The sequence below is a fragment of the Aedes aegypti genome, chromosome 3 (genome assembly GCF_002204515.2).
Source record: "Aedes aegypti strain LVP_AGWG chromosome 3, AaegL5.0 Primary Assembly, whole genome shotgun sequence".
Classification (NCBI taxonomy): Eukaryota; Metazoa; Arthropoda; class Insecta; order Diptera; family Culicidae; genus Aedes; species Aedes aegypti.
In genome coordinates, this window is record NC_035109.1 from 308,251,324 (window position 1) to 308,265,296 (window position 13,973).

Below are 13,973 nucleotides of genomic sequence, written 5' to 3' on the forward strand. Positions count from 1 at the left end.
TGGCGCGGTTCGCGAAGCAGGTTGGTAGTGTTCGATCCTTAGCTCGCGTCAAATAATTTATCATGGTCTAATCGCTTATCAAAGTGAATCCTGTGACCCAACGATCCTCCCCATTAACAAACATCCCTCCCAGTAACCTTTGTGGAGATGCAGAGGTAAACACGGTCTCCATATAGCAAAGGTTACACACTAACATTCCTTCCTCCAATCCCACCTGACTGCAAGGACGTGGCCGGCGCCGTTATTGACCCTGTATAAATAGAGGCACTGAATTATGCACACTGAAGAAGATTATGGCCTATCCCAGCCGAACTTCTTGTTGATTCTTTGTGCATTTTCACTGACTTCGGTCAATCACGGAATAGCAACCATTGATATGTGTAGTCAGTCTAAGCTAAGCTAAGCTAAGCTAAGCTATAATAATTTCGATTTTAAACAAATGTGATGTTCCAAAAACTTTTTACAATTTATTTTTTAAAGATAGTTATGCTAAAAGATTTCAAATTGGGAGTTCTGTTTGATCTTCCGACCTTGACTCTTGCTCCTGCGGGAGCGGGTGACGAGGGCAGGATCAAACATGTCGCGCGTCGGTCGAGTGAAGTGAAAAAGTTCCGCGATCGGTTAGTTCTGTTTGATCTTCGACCTTGACGATTGCTCCTTGGCAGTGCGTCTAGAAAGCCCGAGCAGTCGTCAGTTGTTTTCCCTCTCGGGTCGTGCGCCTATTTTCTCTGAGTGCTTTTATATAGCCGAGCAAACGAGTTAAGCTGAATGTGGATTGTTGTTGCTCAGTCAAGGATGACGGATCAATTGGTGAGCTCGTTTCATGCTACTATTTCTTATCTATAAAATATGTATGACTGCACATTTAATCGATACAACGGTAGGACGTAAATATGATTTTTCAACAAACTATGAATGGTTCGTCACTGTGAGTGTCGACATAAACTCTAATTCATGAATTATTTATGTATAACATTTTTGTTTTTGTTTTCAAAACACCCCTTTCTTTTTATTTTTATTTTTGTAATTATAAAAAAAAACTTTGAATGGTTCGACACTACAAGTGTAGACTTGCGAAAGGTTCACTTTATTCAACAAACTTTGGATGGTTTGCCACTGTGAGTGTCGGCATAAGAATAAGAGTGTTCTATGATGTTCCAGCCAATCGAGTTTTTGTTTCTTTTCAAATAAGTAAAATATAATAACACATGCTTTCGTCCTGACAGCTGTAGGAATGTTACATTTAGATATTTGTTCAACAAACTTTGAATGGTTCGTCACCTCAAGTGTCGGCATAATTTTCCTTTACATAGAAATTGTTCATATCAAATGAAAATATTATATTTTCATGTAAGCATATTTATATTTGACAAAAAACTAATTATCCTTTGACCCAACGATCCTCCCTATTAACAAACATCCTTCCCAGTAACCTTTGTGGAGATGCAGAGGCAAACACGGTCTCCAAATAGCAAAGGTTACACACTAACATTCCTTCCCCCAATCCCACCTGACTGCAAGGACGTGGCCGGCGCCGTTATTGACCCTGTATAAATAGAGGCACTGAATTATGTACACTGAAGAAGATTATGGCCAATCCCAGCCGAACTTCAAGTTGATTCTTTGTGCATTTTCACTGACTTCGACAATCACGGAATAGCAACCATTGATATGTGTAGTCAGTCTAAGCTAAGCTAATTATGCTAAAAGATTTCAAATTGGTTTGAACACGACAAAGTTATGAAGCCTTTACTGATTCTCACTGATGGAGAAGAAAATTTAAGAAACTTCAATATTTATATTTGAAAAATTTACACAATAGACCATTTCCGTCAGATCTGACCCCCAGTTTTTGTATTTTTCTTCGAAAGACAATCATGTATAATGAATATATACGCTTTCAGATCTTGTTTATATGCACTCCTGATTTTCTTATAAATTTTTGAAAACATGGATACTCACCACATTTTTAAAAATAACTCGAGATGCGGCACAGTTTGTTCAACCCTATGGGTATACAGTGTGGTGATTTTGGATCTCACCCCTGCATTGGGATGTTTATTTACATTTGGAAACGTCAAACCAGGTCTGCGATCAGAATGACTGAGATCCCGGTCAGGGCGTTCCAGACCGGAGATCAAACGAAACTAACCTCAAATAACTTTCTTTACTAACCTCAACTTTGCGTTTTCACCGGTCGGATCTCAATTTTTGCTGCAAGCAGTGGAACAATATGGAAAAAATGCAAATGTAGAATACTAAGAGTCAATTTGTTCAAAACTGAGAATCGTCTTCCAGCAGGAAAATATAACATTTCCCTCCACAGATTCAAAATCCCCGAAAAAAAAACAACTATCATTCACCCAATAGTTAGAGTAATTGCTATTTTTAATTAGAAACGACTTTCGGTATCATTATTTTTGATATTCATGCCGACAAATGCCTTATCAAACTGTTGGCTGATGATCCGGAAGCTTCCCGCCTTGAGTGAGCAATCTTCCGGACCATTCAAACTTCGGCGGCAGAAAAAGATCACGCACGACATCTATTCTGTTTGAATGCAGCAGAACCTTGTAACGTTCGACGGTTGCGGGAGAAGACAAAAATTAATCCGGTGGTCACAATGGTCAACATTCTTCAGCAGAAGAGGAACCCTGGAAGGTACTTTCGACAAAAAAAACAAGATTTCATTTCCTTCCTTTATTTATCCTTTGGTAAAGAATTTGCGGATTTGCTGTTACACCCGGTACTATATCAGACCGGACATTATAAACCAGCCACTCTTCCGTCTCAATACCGAACGAAAACCGCTCCCATCAGCGAACTTATCGAAATTTTCTGGCTTCGCGTTCGGATTCCAGCAGCGTCAGGATAAAAAAAAATCTAAAATCGTCACCTTCGCGAGACGGGTCCTTGGCGTTGCGGATGATCCGACAGTTCTGCTCGCTGAAAATTTTACCTTCGCCTGGCCCACTGACCCTGAGAACCGGTGCGGCTGAGGACATTGATAACTTGAGCCAAAACGACAGACTTATCCATGATTTTGTCTGATTTTTTTTTTGCTCATATGTGGCCACTAGTAAAACAAAAAACGGCGAAAAGGGATGATAACGATCTTGTAAAATGAAATGCCCATATGATGAAAGAAAACATAAACAAAAATCATCTGTCATACCAGCTGATCAAAAACTCACCACAACGTGATGGCAAAATCATAAGGGAAAAAGGGGTCTCCGTTTTTTCGGGGTGAATTAAATTCTAGGGGACCGAGGGGTGAAGTAACGTGCCGCCAGTTTTTCATTGTTTTTCAATAGTTAGAGGCTCCAAAACATATCGGGTCCTTAGGAAAGTTTGTTCAGTAAATTGACAGAAAGCATATAAGTCAATAAAAAAATTTCACGGAAATGGTCTATTTAATTTTTACTTTTTGGGTTTTGTACAACATTTCCGAAGATCGCAAATTATTTGGAGTTAATACCAACATATTTACATTACAGCAAAATAGCGCATAATCAATAATAGTCATCAAAATGTTTGACAAAGAATTATACTCTCAATCATCAATTAATAATGCGTATTTGCTTTTGTATTCACTTCCAACAACTTGCAAGCATTTGTTAATAGAATATTAGGGTGTGGCTAATTTGCCGAAATCTTTCGTGGTCAAAATTTATAAATTCAAAATAATCATTGGTACCAATTTTATATATTCCGTGCAAAAATGAGAATTTTTGGTAAAAGTTTAGAGGTGGTGCAAAGGGCGTAAGTGTAGTTTTCCCATTTTGGTGAACTCTTCATAATTTTGTACTTATATTCACCCACCTAAGCAACCCGTCTCCTACCACATTGTTTTATGTTCATCTTCTTCCTTCATTTTGTTCCTTTCTACTAAGCATAGGAATCATGTCCATTCATGTGGTCACTCCGGTTTAAAGGGCAAAAAATCGCATGCTTAGAACATATTTCATCGAATAAAGGAGTGAATGTATCGAAATTCTGAGGTGATGTTTTGCCCCTATGGGTACTAAAATCACTAAAACAATCTGAAAAGCATAAACAAATTAGAAAGAGTTCACTGGGAAAACTGCACTTACACCTCTCGAATCACCTCTAAATCTTTATTAAAAATTCTCATTTTTTGTCACGGAATATTATTTTGTGACCGATGATTATTTTGAATCTGTAAATTTTGACTACTAAAGATTTTGACAAATCAGGCCCACCTTAATAGATTATGCAATTTTCAATATGAATACTGATTTCAATTATTAATAAAATGTTTTAAATGCAGTCTGTTGATCTTTTTTCTCATGTCAATAATAGTTGGGTTGCAGAAACATATCAGAAACAATTGTGACTCTTTTTAATGTATTCGAATCCTCTGAGCAGAATCTCAATAGTGGATACGAGTACGTAAAATGAGGTGAAGTTGATCACTTTTGAGCGATTCTGTTCTGTAACTCCTAGTAGGATGCATGTATTATCATCCAAATGTTTTTGAAACCTGTACTGCTTGGATGTTTATCGAATTATACAAAAGAAATTTTGACGAAATATTCTCGTAATAACACATTTTTAAGACATCAAAAAGTAGAAATTCTGATTCCGGGGTGAAGTTGATCAATATTTGCGACAGGTTTCCAAAAATAAAAAGATATGCTATTCACTAAATTTGGGGTCACTGAGTATAAATCAAGTCTCGAAAATCTTACAACTTGTTGATATATCGGCCAATTTTAGATTTGAATGTTGTGAATTACAGAATACACCACATTAAACGCCTAATGGTATGCAATTTTCTTCGAAACCAGGATCTCGCTCACGAAAATACTTTTTTTTTGAAAATGATTTTTTATCTACAATGCAAATTAAAAACTGGATTCACAGAGCATATAGGATGTATGCAACATTTTTTTTTAAATGGTATCTTTATATTGCCTTGGAGAAGAACTCTTCAACAGTTCGTCAAACATTCCCTAAAAAACTTTGTTTTTCCATGGTATAATTATCTTGAATGTCAAATCGAATTTATGAACATCAAGAGCAAATATCAGGTAATGTGATAACACAGATATTGTGCAGGTTGAGATCTAATCATAGCTCTCTTGACAGTTTGTATATGTGAGTACGTGAATGATCAACTTCTCCCCGCTGATCAACTACACCCCGATTTACGGTAACTGATACTGAATAAGACTGCAAGTGGTAGTCGAAATACGCGTATCTGTCAGAGATAAGCCTTTAGGGCGGAATTGAAAGGTACAAGGTACTCCAATCTACTTTGTAGTTTCTCCAACAATTGTGAGACCATGGAAGAATGTCTAAAGTCATTTCTAGTGTAAATTATCGAGCAAATCAAGAAAGAATACTTATATAATTACCTAGGACATTTTCCTCAGAAATCTTCAAGAGATGTATATTTCTATTCAAATTCTATGACAAATCCTTAAATTCCTGGAGAAAACATAGAAAATAAAACGAAAACATGATTGCAAATAGAAACAGAAGCCAAAATAAGCTCGACGTGAATGCGTGAAGTTGTTACATAGCTAAAGCATTCTTACGCTCTACCTGCACTTTTAGGCCCGTTTTTAACGGCTGGATGTGGAGACCATTGTTTTTTTTTCTGTCGATATTTCAGTTTAGATTTAGTGGAGATTTCTGTGTAGACTTCAGCGAAGACTTTGTGTAAGAATCAATGTAAAGACTTCTATTGGGACTTTAGCGGATACTTATGTAGAAAATTCTGTTTTTGAATAATTCAAGTAAAGAAATGCTAAAACCGGGTAGTAATAGTAATAAGTTTGTTAGTTAGAGATTTTCTAAGAAACTTCATTTGATGAAAAGTTGTACAATATCAGCTTGAATAGTCGTTCGAATTCGCAAGACGAGTCAAACATGTCTAATAAATTTTCTTTTCTTCCCTTTTTTCACAGGTATGTTGGACTACCATCACTGTATCAATTAGGCCTTACACAAGACCATAAGGTAACCAAGTGTTCCATGCATTCACCAATCATCACTATGGTCCTTTCGATCCAAACAGAACATCTGACTCATTTTCGCACCCCCCCACGGACAGTCGATGACTTAAGTGTGCTTAAAATAAATAGTGCTTGAACTCGTGACCGAGTGCTTAATTCACATCGCGCTCCAAATAAGGGATCCCACCACTTCATTCACATCGAGATCGTCTTTGCCAAAAAGAAAAAAAGATATAATAAAAATTTAAAATGTAGGATAAAAGTGAAGAAGATACAAGTTTCCTCCTCAGAGTGAGTACTTTTTCCGGGGTTCCACAAATAGAACGCCGGGCCCTATTTTTAAAACGTGCCGCTACTTCCTCCCACCATTCCCCGAATCAATCCAGAGATCGAAACCCGTGAAAATTTTCGGACACTCACCGTCGTCACCGTGTTCTATATATTCCTGCACACTACCGAGGAGCGTCAAATTTTAATGGCCTCGATCGTGTTCATTAGTGTGTGGCTTATTTTTAGAAAGGGTTCTTCTAAATTCAAGTCAGATAAAATGAGAAACCGTAATGTTTGACCAAATAATAATGAGAATCACAGGTGACGCAAGCTACTTGATGGTGAGTTTTCAAGGTATGAAAAGTTAAAATAAAATAAAATCCCTTTTAATTCGATTTTGTTGAAAACATATTTTCAGGTATTTATTGATAAATTACAAAATTGTTGATTATATATTCTACTTACACTGTTTAAACACATTCAAATTATTCTTAAAACATCTAAAAGATTTGGAATCGATTGAGTATTCGTGAAGTTATGGTCAAACAAAGTTTTTTTTTTGTAAAATGAGGAAAAAAATGGTTGAAATATGACAAAGTTATATAAACTTCAACGAAGGTCATATAGTTTATAACTTTAAAATTCATCTTCAAGTCGCTTGCGGCACCTCTAAATCTTAATATTTTTTGCACAAACTTTAAGGTTTCTCATCTTATATGATTTTCACTAAGAGGAGCACACGAACTTTTGGTGTTGAGAACTTTCGAAAAATAAGCCGCACCCTAGATTGTTCATCCTTCCTGACGATCGGTGGAGATGAGACGAAGCGGAGCGCGATCGTGTGGGACCACTTAAGCTCCATCAATGGGCGCAGAAGAGAGCGCACGTGTTTGTGGCGGGAAGAGCGTCTGCTTTCAGATGGCGACCAGCTGCCTGATGAATGCTCCGGCTTTTTATTTTGGCAATGAACTTCTTCTGCGAGGTGGGTGGTAGCGAGAGAATTTTCTACATTCGCGAATCTCGAGAAGTCTCGCGAGAAAAAGATGGCAAAATGATGGAATTAATTGCTGGCAGTGGATGGTCGCTTGCCGCTAGGCGTTGACGCCGTTGTGTGCTGAAGTCAGTGAACTCTAGCATTTGGTGTGGAAGGAAGGGGCAAGGTCAGGGAGGAAGCATGTGATCGAGATGGCAGGTTCGGAAGGAATTGAATTATTTTGGAATAGGAGATTACGATCAGTTTTGATGCTTCTGGATAGTAAGCTTGTAAATATATGAGGATCTTATATGAAAATGCATAAAATGATGATGATTCCTTCTGTTATTTCTCATGTAGTCCTAGCCGAAATATTTACAAAAAATCTCTATGACCTATTTTTAGTACTACAACATGCTTCCAAGAATTTCATTTAGATATTCTTAAGTTTCTTCTTGAAATCCACAAAATATTGAATCTTGAGCATGTCACGAATTGCTTCTATAACTACCCCAAGATTTTTTTTTCAATAGTTTAGTTTTTTTATCCGAAGTTTATCCAGGAGTTGCTTCTAAAGTACTTCCAAGTACTTATTTTTTCCAAAAGCTCTTCTTAGAATTTTTCAAGGAATTTGTTTTTCAAATTTCTCATAGATGTCATCAGGAATTCATTCGATGGTTTATCATAAAATTTGTCCACAAAATTTGCAGGTTTCCTCCTGGAATTAATCTAGAGATTGCTCTAGAGTTTCTACTTGTACCTATTACAACAGGGATTCTTTAGGAAATTATTACACATATTCCTCAGGATCTTTTTTATGTTTATTTTTGCGGATTTTCTCGAAGAAATATTCCAGAGATCCCTTCGGGAATTCCCCGGGGGAAATTCTTCAAGGATTCCCCAGAGTATTCTTCAAGGCAACGTCGAAAAATGTTCAAGAGAATCACTTATTTATACAGCGATATCTGCAGGAATTGTGTATGTGATTTCTCTAATATTTTATACAAATTCCTCAAAGAATTCCTTTTGGGATACAACCAGGAATTGCCATTTAAATTTTATTCATCCTTTCGGTAGCATACATGGAGGACAAAAGATATTGCTCGTAATTATATTCCCTGTCAAATGTGTTATATGTTTGAAGATAACTAAAATTACACTAAAACTATAAATGTTAACAACTTAATAGAGTCCAACGTCAAAACGCTGACTCAAAAAATGTAATTAATTATACTATGTTTTGCAATGAAAAGATTTGTTGCTGCTTTATGCAGCGCACAGACGCTCAGACGATTTGACCAACTTTGACTCTGCCCCCAAGTTAGTCAAACCGATTAATTTTGATGCAACCGTTTGACCGACTATAAAAGTTCGTTGCAGCAACACTATATTTCTTCATATGTTTTGAATGATCTCGGCAAGTCTAATGGATATGTAATTGTTATTTTTTCCGGATTCTGTCGCTATGGGGGGAATATTTCTTCGATTTTTGGGTAATAATCGTAGTTTGAAAGAGCAGAACCGAAGGAAATAGATGTTGATTAGGAATTCCAGCTATAATTCGCACTAAGTATTCCTGCAAAACTCTAAAATCATGAGGGGTATCTGTCGGGGATTATTATGAACAGTCATCGATACGGGAATGGCTAAAGGAATTTCTGCAAATATTCTATCCGGATTCTTTTAGTGGTTTGCTTTAGTTATTCAACTTTGAAGTTTTTCCAGGAATTTATGGATCCGGTTTTTCCGAAAAGTGGTGCAGTTCAAATAGGTGCTATAATAGTCTGCAGTGGATAGTGAACGAGAATGAACGATGAGCAATCAAAAGAAGGAGGCATTCTGTCATTCTCGGCTATACACATGTTGACAAAAATGCTGAGGACAGTAAAACTCGAAAGAACCGCCAAATAAATAAAGATGAGTGCATATTAGATGGCAAGTTCGTTCACCACCCTGAAATGTATGAAGTTATGACAATTATGACTGCTAAAAACTTTTCGGGAAAACGGACTAATCGGGGAAACGGGATAACCGGGGAACTGGCATTCGGGGAACTGGCGTTCGGGGAAACGACATTCGGACATTTGTTAGTCAGCAAAAACCTTTCTTTAGTTTATTCAAGAGAATATGATTGTTGAATAAAGTGTCATTTTGTGTCATTTGACTCCAAAGCAAGCCTGATGTCATCAGAAAGATTCAATAGAAACGTCAAAAAGAATGCCATTTTACGAAATTCTTGGTTTCAGACTCATTACGCCAAACGACTATTATGCCAAATGGCTTTATACGAAACGGCTTTATGCCAAATGACCTACCACCTAATGGAAGCCAAACCTCAAATTTTCAAGAGCACAAAATCTGGAGAACCAAACATCCGTTTAAGCTGAAAACTTAATCAATTGGTCACTAGCTGGTAATGATCAATCGATTAAGTTTTCAGCTCATACGGGTGTTTGGTTCTCCGGATTAGTGATCTTGAAAATTTGAAGTTTGACTTCGATTCATCTTCACATTAAGTGATTTCTTCAGTAATTCTTCAGGGCTTACCCCAAAGCTGCCTCCAAGAATTTCTCCAGAGATTGCTATAACAATTTCTCCAAAGATTTCTCCAGGAATTCCTTTAGAAGTTGGTTACAAGGGTTTCTGCACGCATTATCACGAATTCATTGAAGAACATGTTCACCAGGAGTTCAATCATAAATTCCACCAGGAATTTCTTCAGCGATTCTTTCCAGTATTTTTTTTTCCTGTAGTAATTCCAGGTAGAATCTCTGAAGGAACTTCTAATGGAATCCCTGGAGGAACTCCTGATAAAATCCCAAGAAGAAATCCGGATGTAATTCCTAGAACCCACCATCTATTATCTCTAGAAGAACTTCTGATGGAGTTCCTCCAGAGGTTTGAACTCCAATTCCTAATGGAAGGAACTCATGACGGGATCTCTAAAGAAGCTTCTGATGAAATCTCTGGATTCTTTATGCTTGGCGGAACTCTTTATAACATCTCAAAAAGAATCTCTGATGGAGTTCCATGAGGGTCCCCTGATATAATCTCTGGAGAGCAATCTCCGAAAGAGCTTCTAATGGAATCCCTAAAGTATCTTCTTGAAAAACTTCTGTTGGAATTCCAGATGGAATATCTGAAGGAACTCCTGATGGAATTCTTGAAGGAACTCCTGATGGAATCCCTAGAAGAATTTCTGATATAATCCCTAGAGGAATTCCTTATGTAATCTCTAGAAGATCTCCTGATGGAATCCTCAGAGAAACTTCTGATAGAATTCCTGAGGAATTCCAGGTGGAATCTCCGAAACAACTTCTGATTGAGGAACTTGTGATAAAACCTATATAGGATTTCCAGATATAATCTCTGAAGAAACTCGTTATGGAAGCCCAGGAGAAACTTCTGATGATATTGCAAGAGGAACTCCTGATGGAATCCCTAGTTGAGCTACAGGTGGTTTTCCTGAAGGAACTTCTGATGGAATCCATGGAGGAATTCAGATGGAATCCCTGAAGGAACTTCTGAAAGAACCCCTGTAAGAATTTCAGGTGGCATCTTTGAAGGAACTCCTGATATAAACCATTGAAGAACTTCCGATGTAATCCCTGGAGGAGCTCCCAATGGAATCCTTGGAGGAACTAGTGATGGAATCCCTGAAGGAATCTGGAGGAACTCCTGATGAAATCCCTAGAAGAACTCCTGCGGAAAAACTTAGGGGAACTCTTTGATATAATCCATAGAGAAATGTTTGATAGAATCCCTGGAGGGATTCCAGATGGAATATCTAAAGGAGCCGCCAATGAAATCCCTGGGGAACTCATGATGAAATTCCTAAAAGGACGCCTGGTGTAATCCCCAGGAGAAGTCCTGATATAATCCCTAGAATTACTTCTGATGAAATCCTTGGAGGAGCTCCAGGTGGAATATCCCGAACGAACTTCAGATGATATCTCTACACGGATAAAAATCGGATTCCCAAATCATGATTTACAAGTCATGAAATTCACAATTTGGTTTGGTCATGATATCAGGACCACAAATCATGGTTCCTGGAGTCATAATCATGATTCCTCATAAGCGTAACATCCATACTGACAACACTAAACGGGGTGCATTGCATAATTTCATTCGTTTCGATCACCCTCATTTTAACAAGATGAAGTGGTAGTGTGGTATGGTACGGTACTCTCGATTAGAAGGTTCTTGGTTCGAATCTCTCTTAAGTTTTTTTTTTTAAATTTTTATATTAATATTGCCGATCATAAACGGAAGCGCGACTCATGATTTTAGGCATTTGATTCATGATTCCGGACAATCCGCAACAAAAACATAACGCGTGTGTTGCGTTACAGCAATCTGACTCGAATGAAGTCGTTTGGCATAAAGCCATTTGGTATAAAGTCGTTTGGCATAATGGTCATTTGGCATAAAGTCGTTTGGCATAACGGTCGTTTGGCATAATGGTCGTTTGGCATAATAGTCGTTTGGCATAATAGTCGTTTGGCATATTGAGTCTGAAACCAAGAATTTCTAAATTTTCCGTTTTCACGTTTCTATTGAATCTTTCTGATGACATTTGGCTTGTTTTGGAGTCAATTGATAAAAAATCTACACTACTATAACACTTTATTCAACAATCATTCACTCTTGAATAAATTTAAGCATATTAGGAAAGTTATTGCCAATAGTATTTTATTTTTTATCCACAAATTTTCCTTCTTTCAAATATTAATTCTTTTTTCTTAGTTTCGCTATTGGAACAAATTTTGGGCCCTGAAGGTTTTTATATAGTTAGCACAAATTTACCCTTCTTTTAATTGTTTTTTTTTTTTCTAAATATGATGTATCCATAATTATAGGTATGACAACTGTTTTTTGAAGAAATTTCTCCCTCTTTTATGCATAGGCTGTTCTTTGGAGCTATATTTTTTAAGTATTTTTTTGTTTCCAACTGGCAAAAGGGCGGCAATCGAAAACATTTATCTGCTCAAATTACCAGCGAAAAGAGAAATCACTTACATGGGTTGAGCTACTTTTCCCCGAATGTCGTTTCCCCGAATGCCAGTTCACTGAATATCCCGTTTCCCCGACTAGCCCACTTCCCCGAAAAGTTTTTAGCACTCAAAATTGTCGTAGATTTTACATTTCAGGGTGGTGAACGAACTGGCCATCTAATATGCACCTTTCTTTATTTAATTGGCGGTTCTTTCGAGTTTTACTGTCATCAACATTTTTGCAACATGTGTATAGCTGAGAATGACAGAATACTTCTTTCTTTTGACTGTTCATCGTTCTTTCTCGTCACTACTTTTCGGGGAAACCAGTCATTTTGAGAAATGGCATTCCGGGAAAAGTACCACAATCACTTCGATGATTCTGAACGCACTAATTTTTTACGTCCATTCTTCTATTGGTTTAGCAATTAATTTTGCCTTCTTTTAAAAATAGGCTGTTTTTTATATTTGTACTGTTTTACGTTTTATTATTTAGTAAAGCTAAATGTGACCCATTTTTATATTTTGCTGTTTTATCAATTTGTGCCAGATGTGTTGTTAGAATGATAATTACTTTAGAACCTGCCAATATTCAACATATACTTTACTTTTTGGGGCAAACGCGTGATCTCCTTCCGAGATATGCTGGAAAAAATATTATTTCAATCACAAATTTTTCGTTCTCTCGATAATAGACGATATTTTCGATGTACACTTCAAAAATTAGAGTTTATATTGAGCCGTTGAAAAGTTTTGCCACAAATACTTTCTTTTAAAGATGTATTGTTCATTTGAGCTATGCTGTGAAAAGATTTTTTTGCGTTAGAGCCTCAAACATTTTGAACGAAAAATAATCTGCTCTTGTATATAGGCTATTTTAACATTAAGTCGCATTGAAAGATTTTTGGATTACAGCATTTGATATTTTGCAAAAATAATCCATTATTTTATCAAGTAACTTTTATCGAGTGTAACGTCCAAACTGGGACAGAGCTTGATCTGCAGCGAAACATTCTATGAGCGTTCCCTTAATAAATAACTGCGAACTTTCTTTGCCAATTTACTGTTTTCAAATGTGTATAACCTAACAAGCTCAAAGATACTCTATGTTCTGAGATGTAGAGTCCCGTCACGAGTTTTATTTAGTAATGCTCTCCAATGTCACAACAATTTTTAAAATTCTTAGCTTGGAAAATTTCTGAACAAACACCACGCTTATTTAGAACCTACCAAAATTTGTTGCTATTGGCACAATGGGGTTGATCTCGGTAAAAGCTTAAAAATGCCGATATCTATTTTAAGTTAATCATTATGCCAAACGGCCATTATGCCAACTCACCATTATGCCAAACGGCTATTATGCCAAACGATCATTATGCCAAACGACTTTATGTCAAACGGGGTACAATCCTGATTTCTACCCGTGTAGATGAACTCCTGATGTAATCGCTATAGGAACTTCAGATGAGATCCTTTGAGGAATTCCTAATAAGATTCCTGATGGAACTCACCTCTAGGATGCTATCCAGAGTAGTAGAGGTTTTGGCCTTCGAAAACAGCAATCTGCACCGTCAGTGTGCGGGACAATATAGATCAGAGTTATTTTGAAACACAATTTATGTTATTTGTTATTTATTTATAACACAATTACAATTTATAATTTTATAAGATGAGAAACGTTTAGGTAATTGAGGAATATGTGTTGGTTTTATTATTTCATTCGTATTTTACTCTTAAAAAATAATCATG

The 13,973-nt window shown here is 36.8% G+C and overlaps 1 protein-coding gene and 1 pseudogene across 6 annotated transcripts in view; one reads left to right on the plus strand and one right to left on the minus strand.

Annotated features, from left to right (window-relative positions):
• The window catches only part of LOC5566316 (dnaJ homolog subfamily B member 6), a 435,678-nt gene that overhangs the window by 244,829 nt on the left and 176,876 nt on the right, over positions 1-13,973 (plus strand). The gene's annotated exons all lie outside the window — the stretch shown is intronic.
• On the minus strand, positions 2,686-3,320 carry LOC110678546 (annotated as a pseudogene).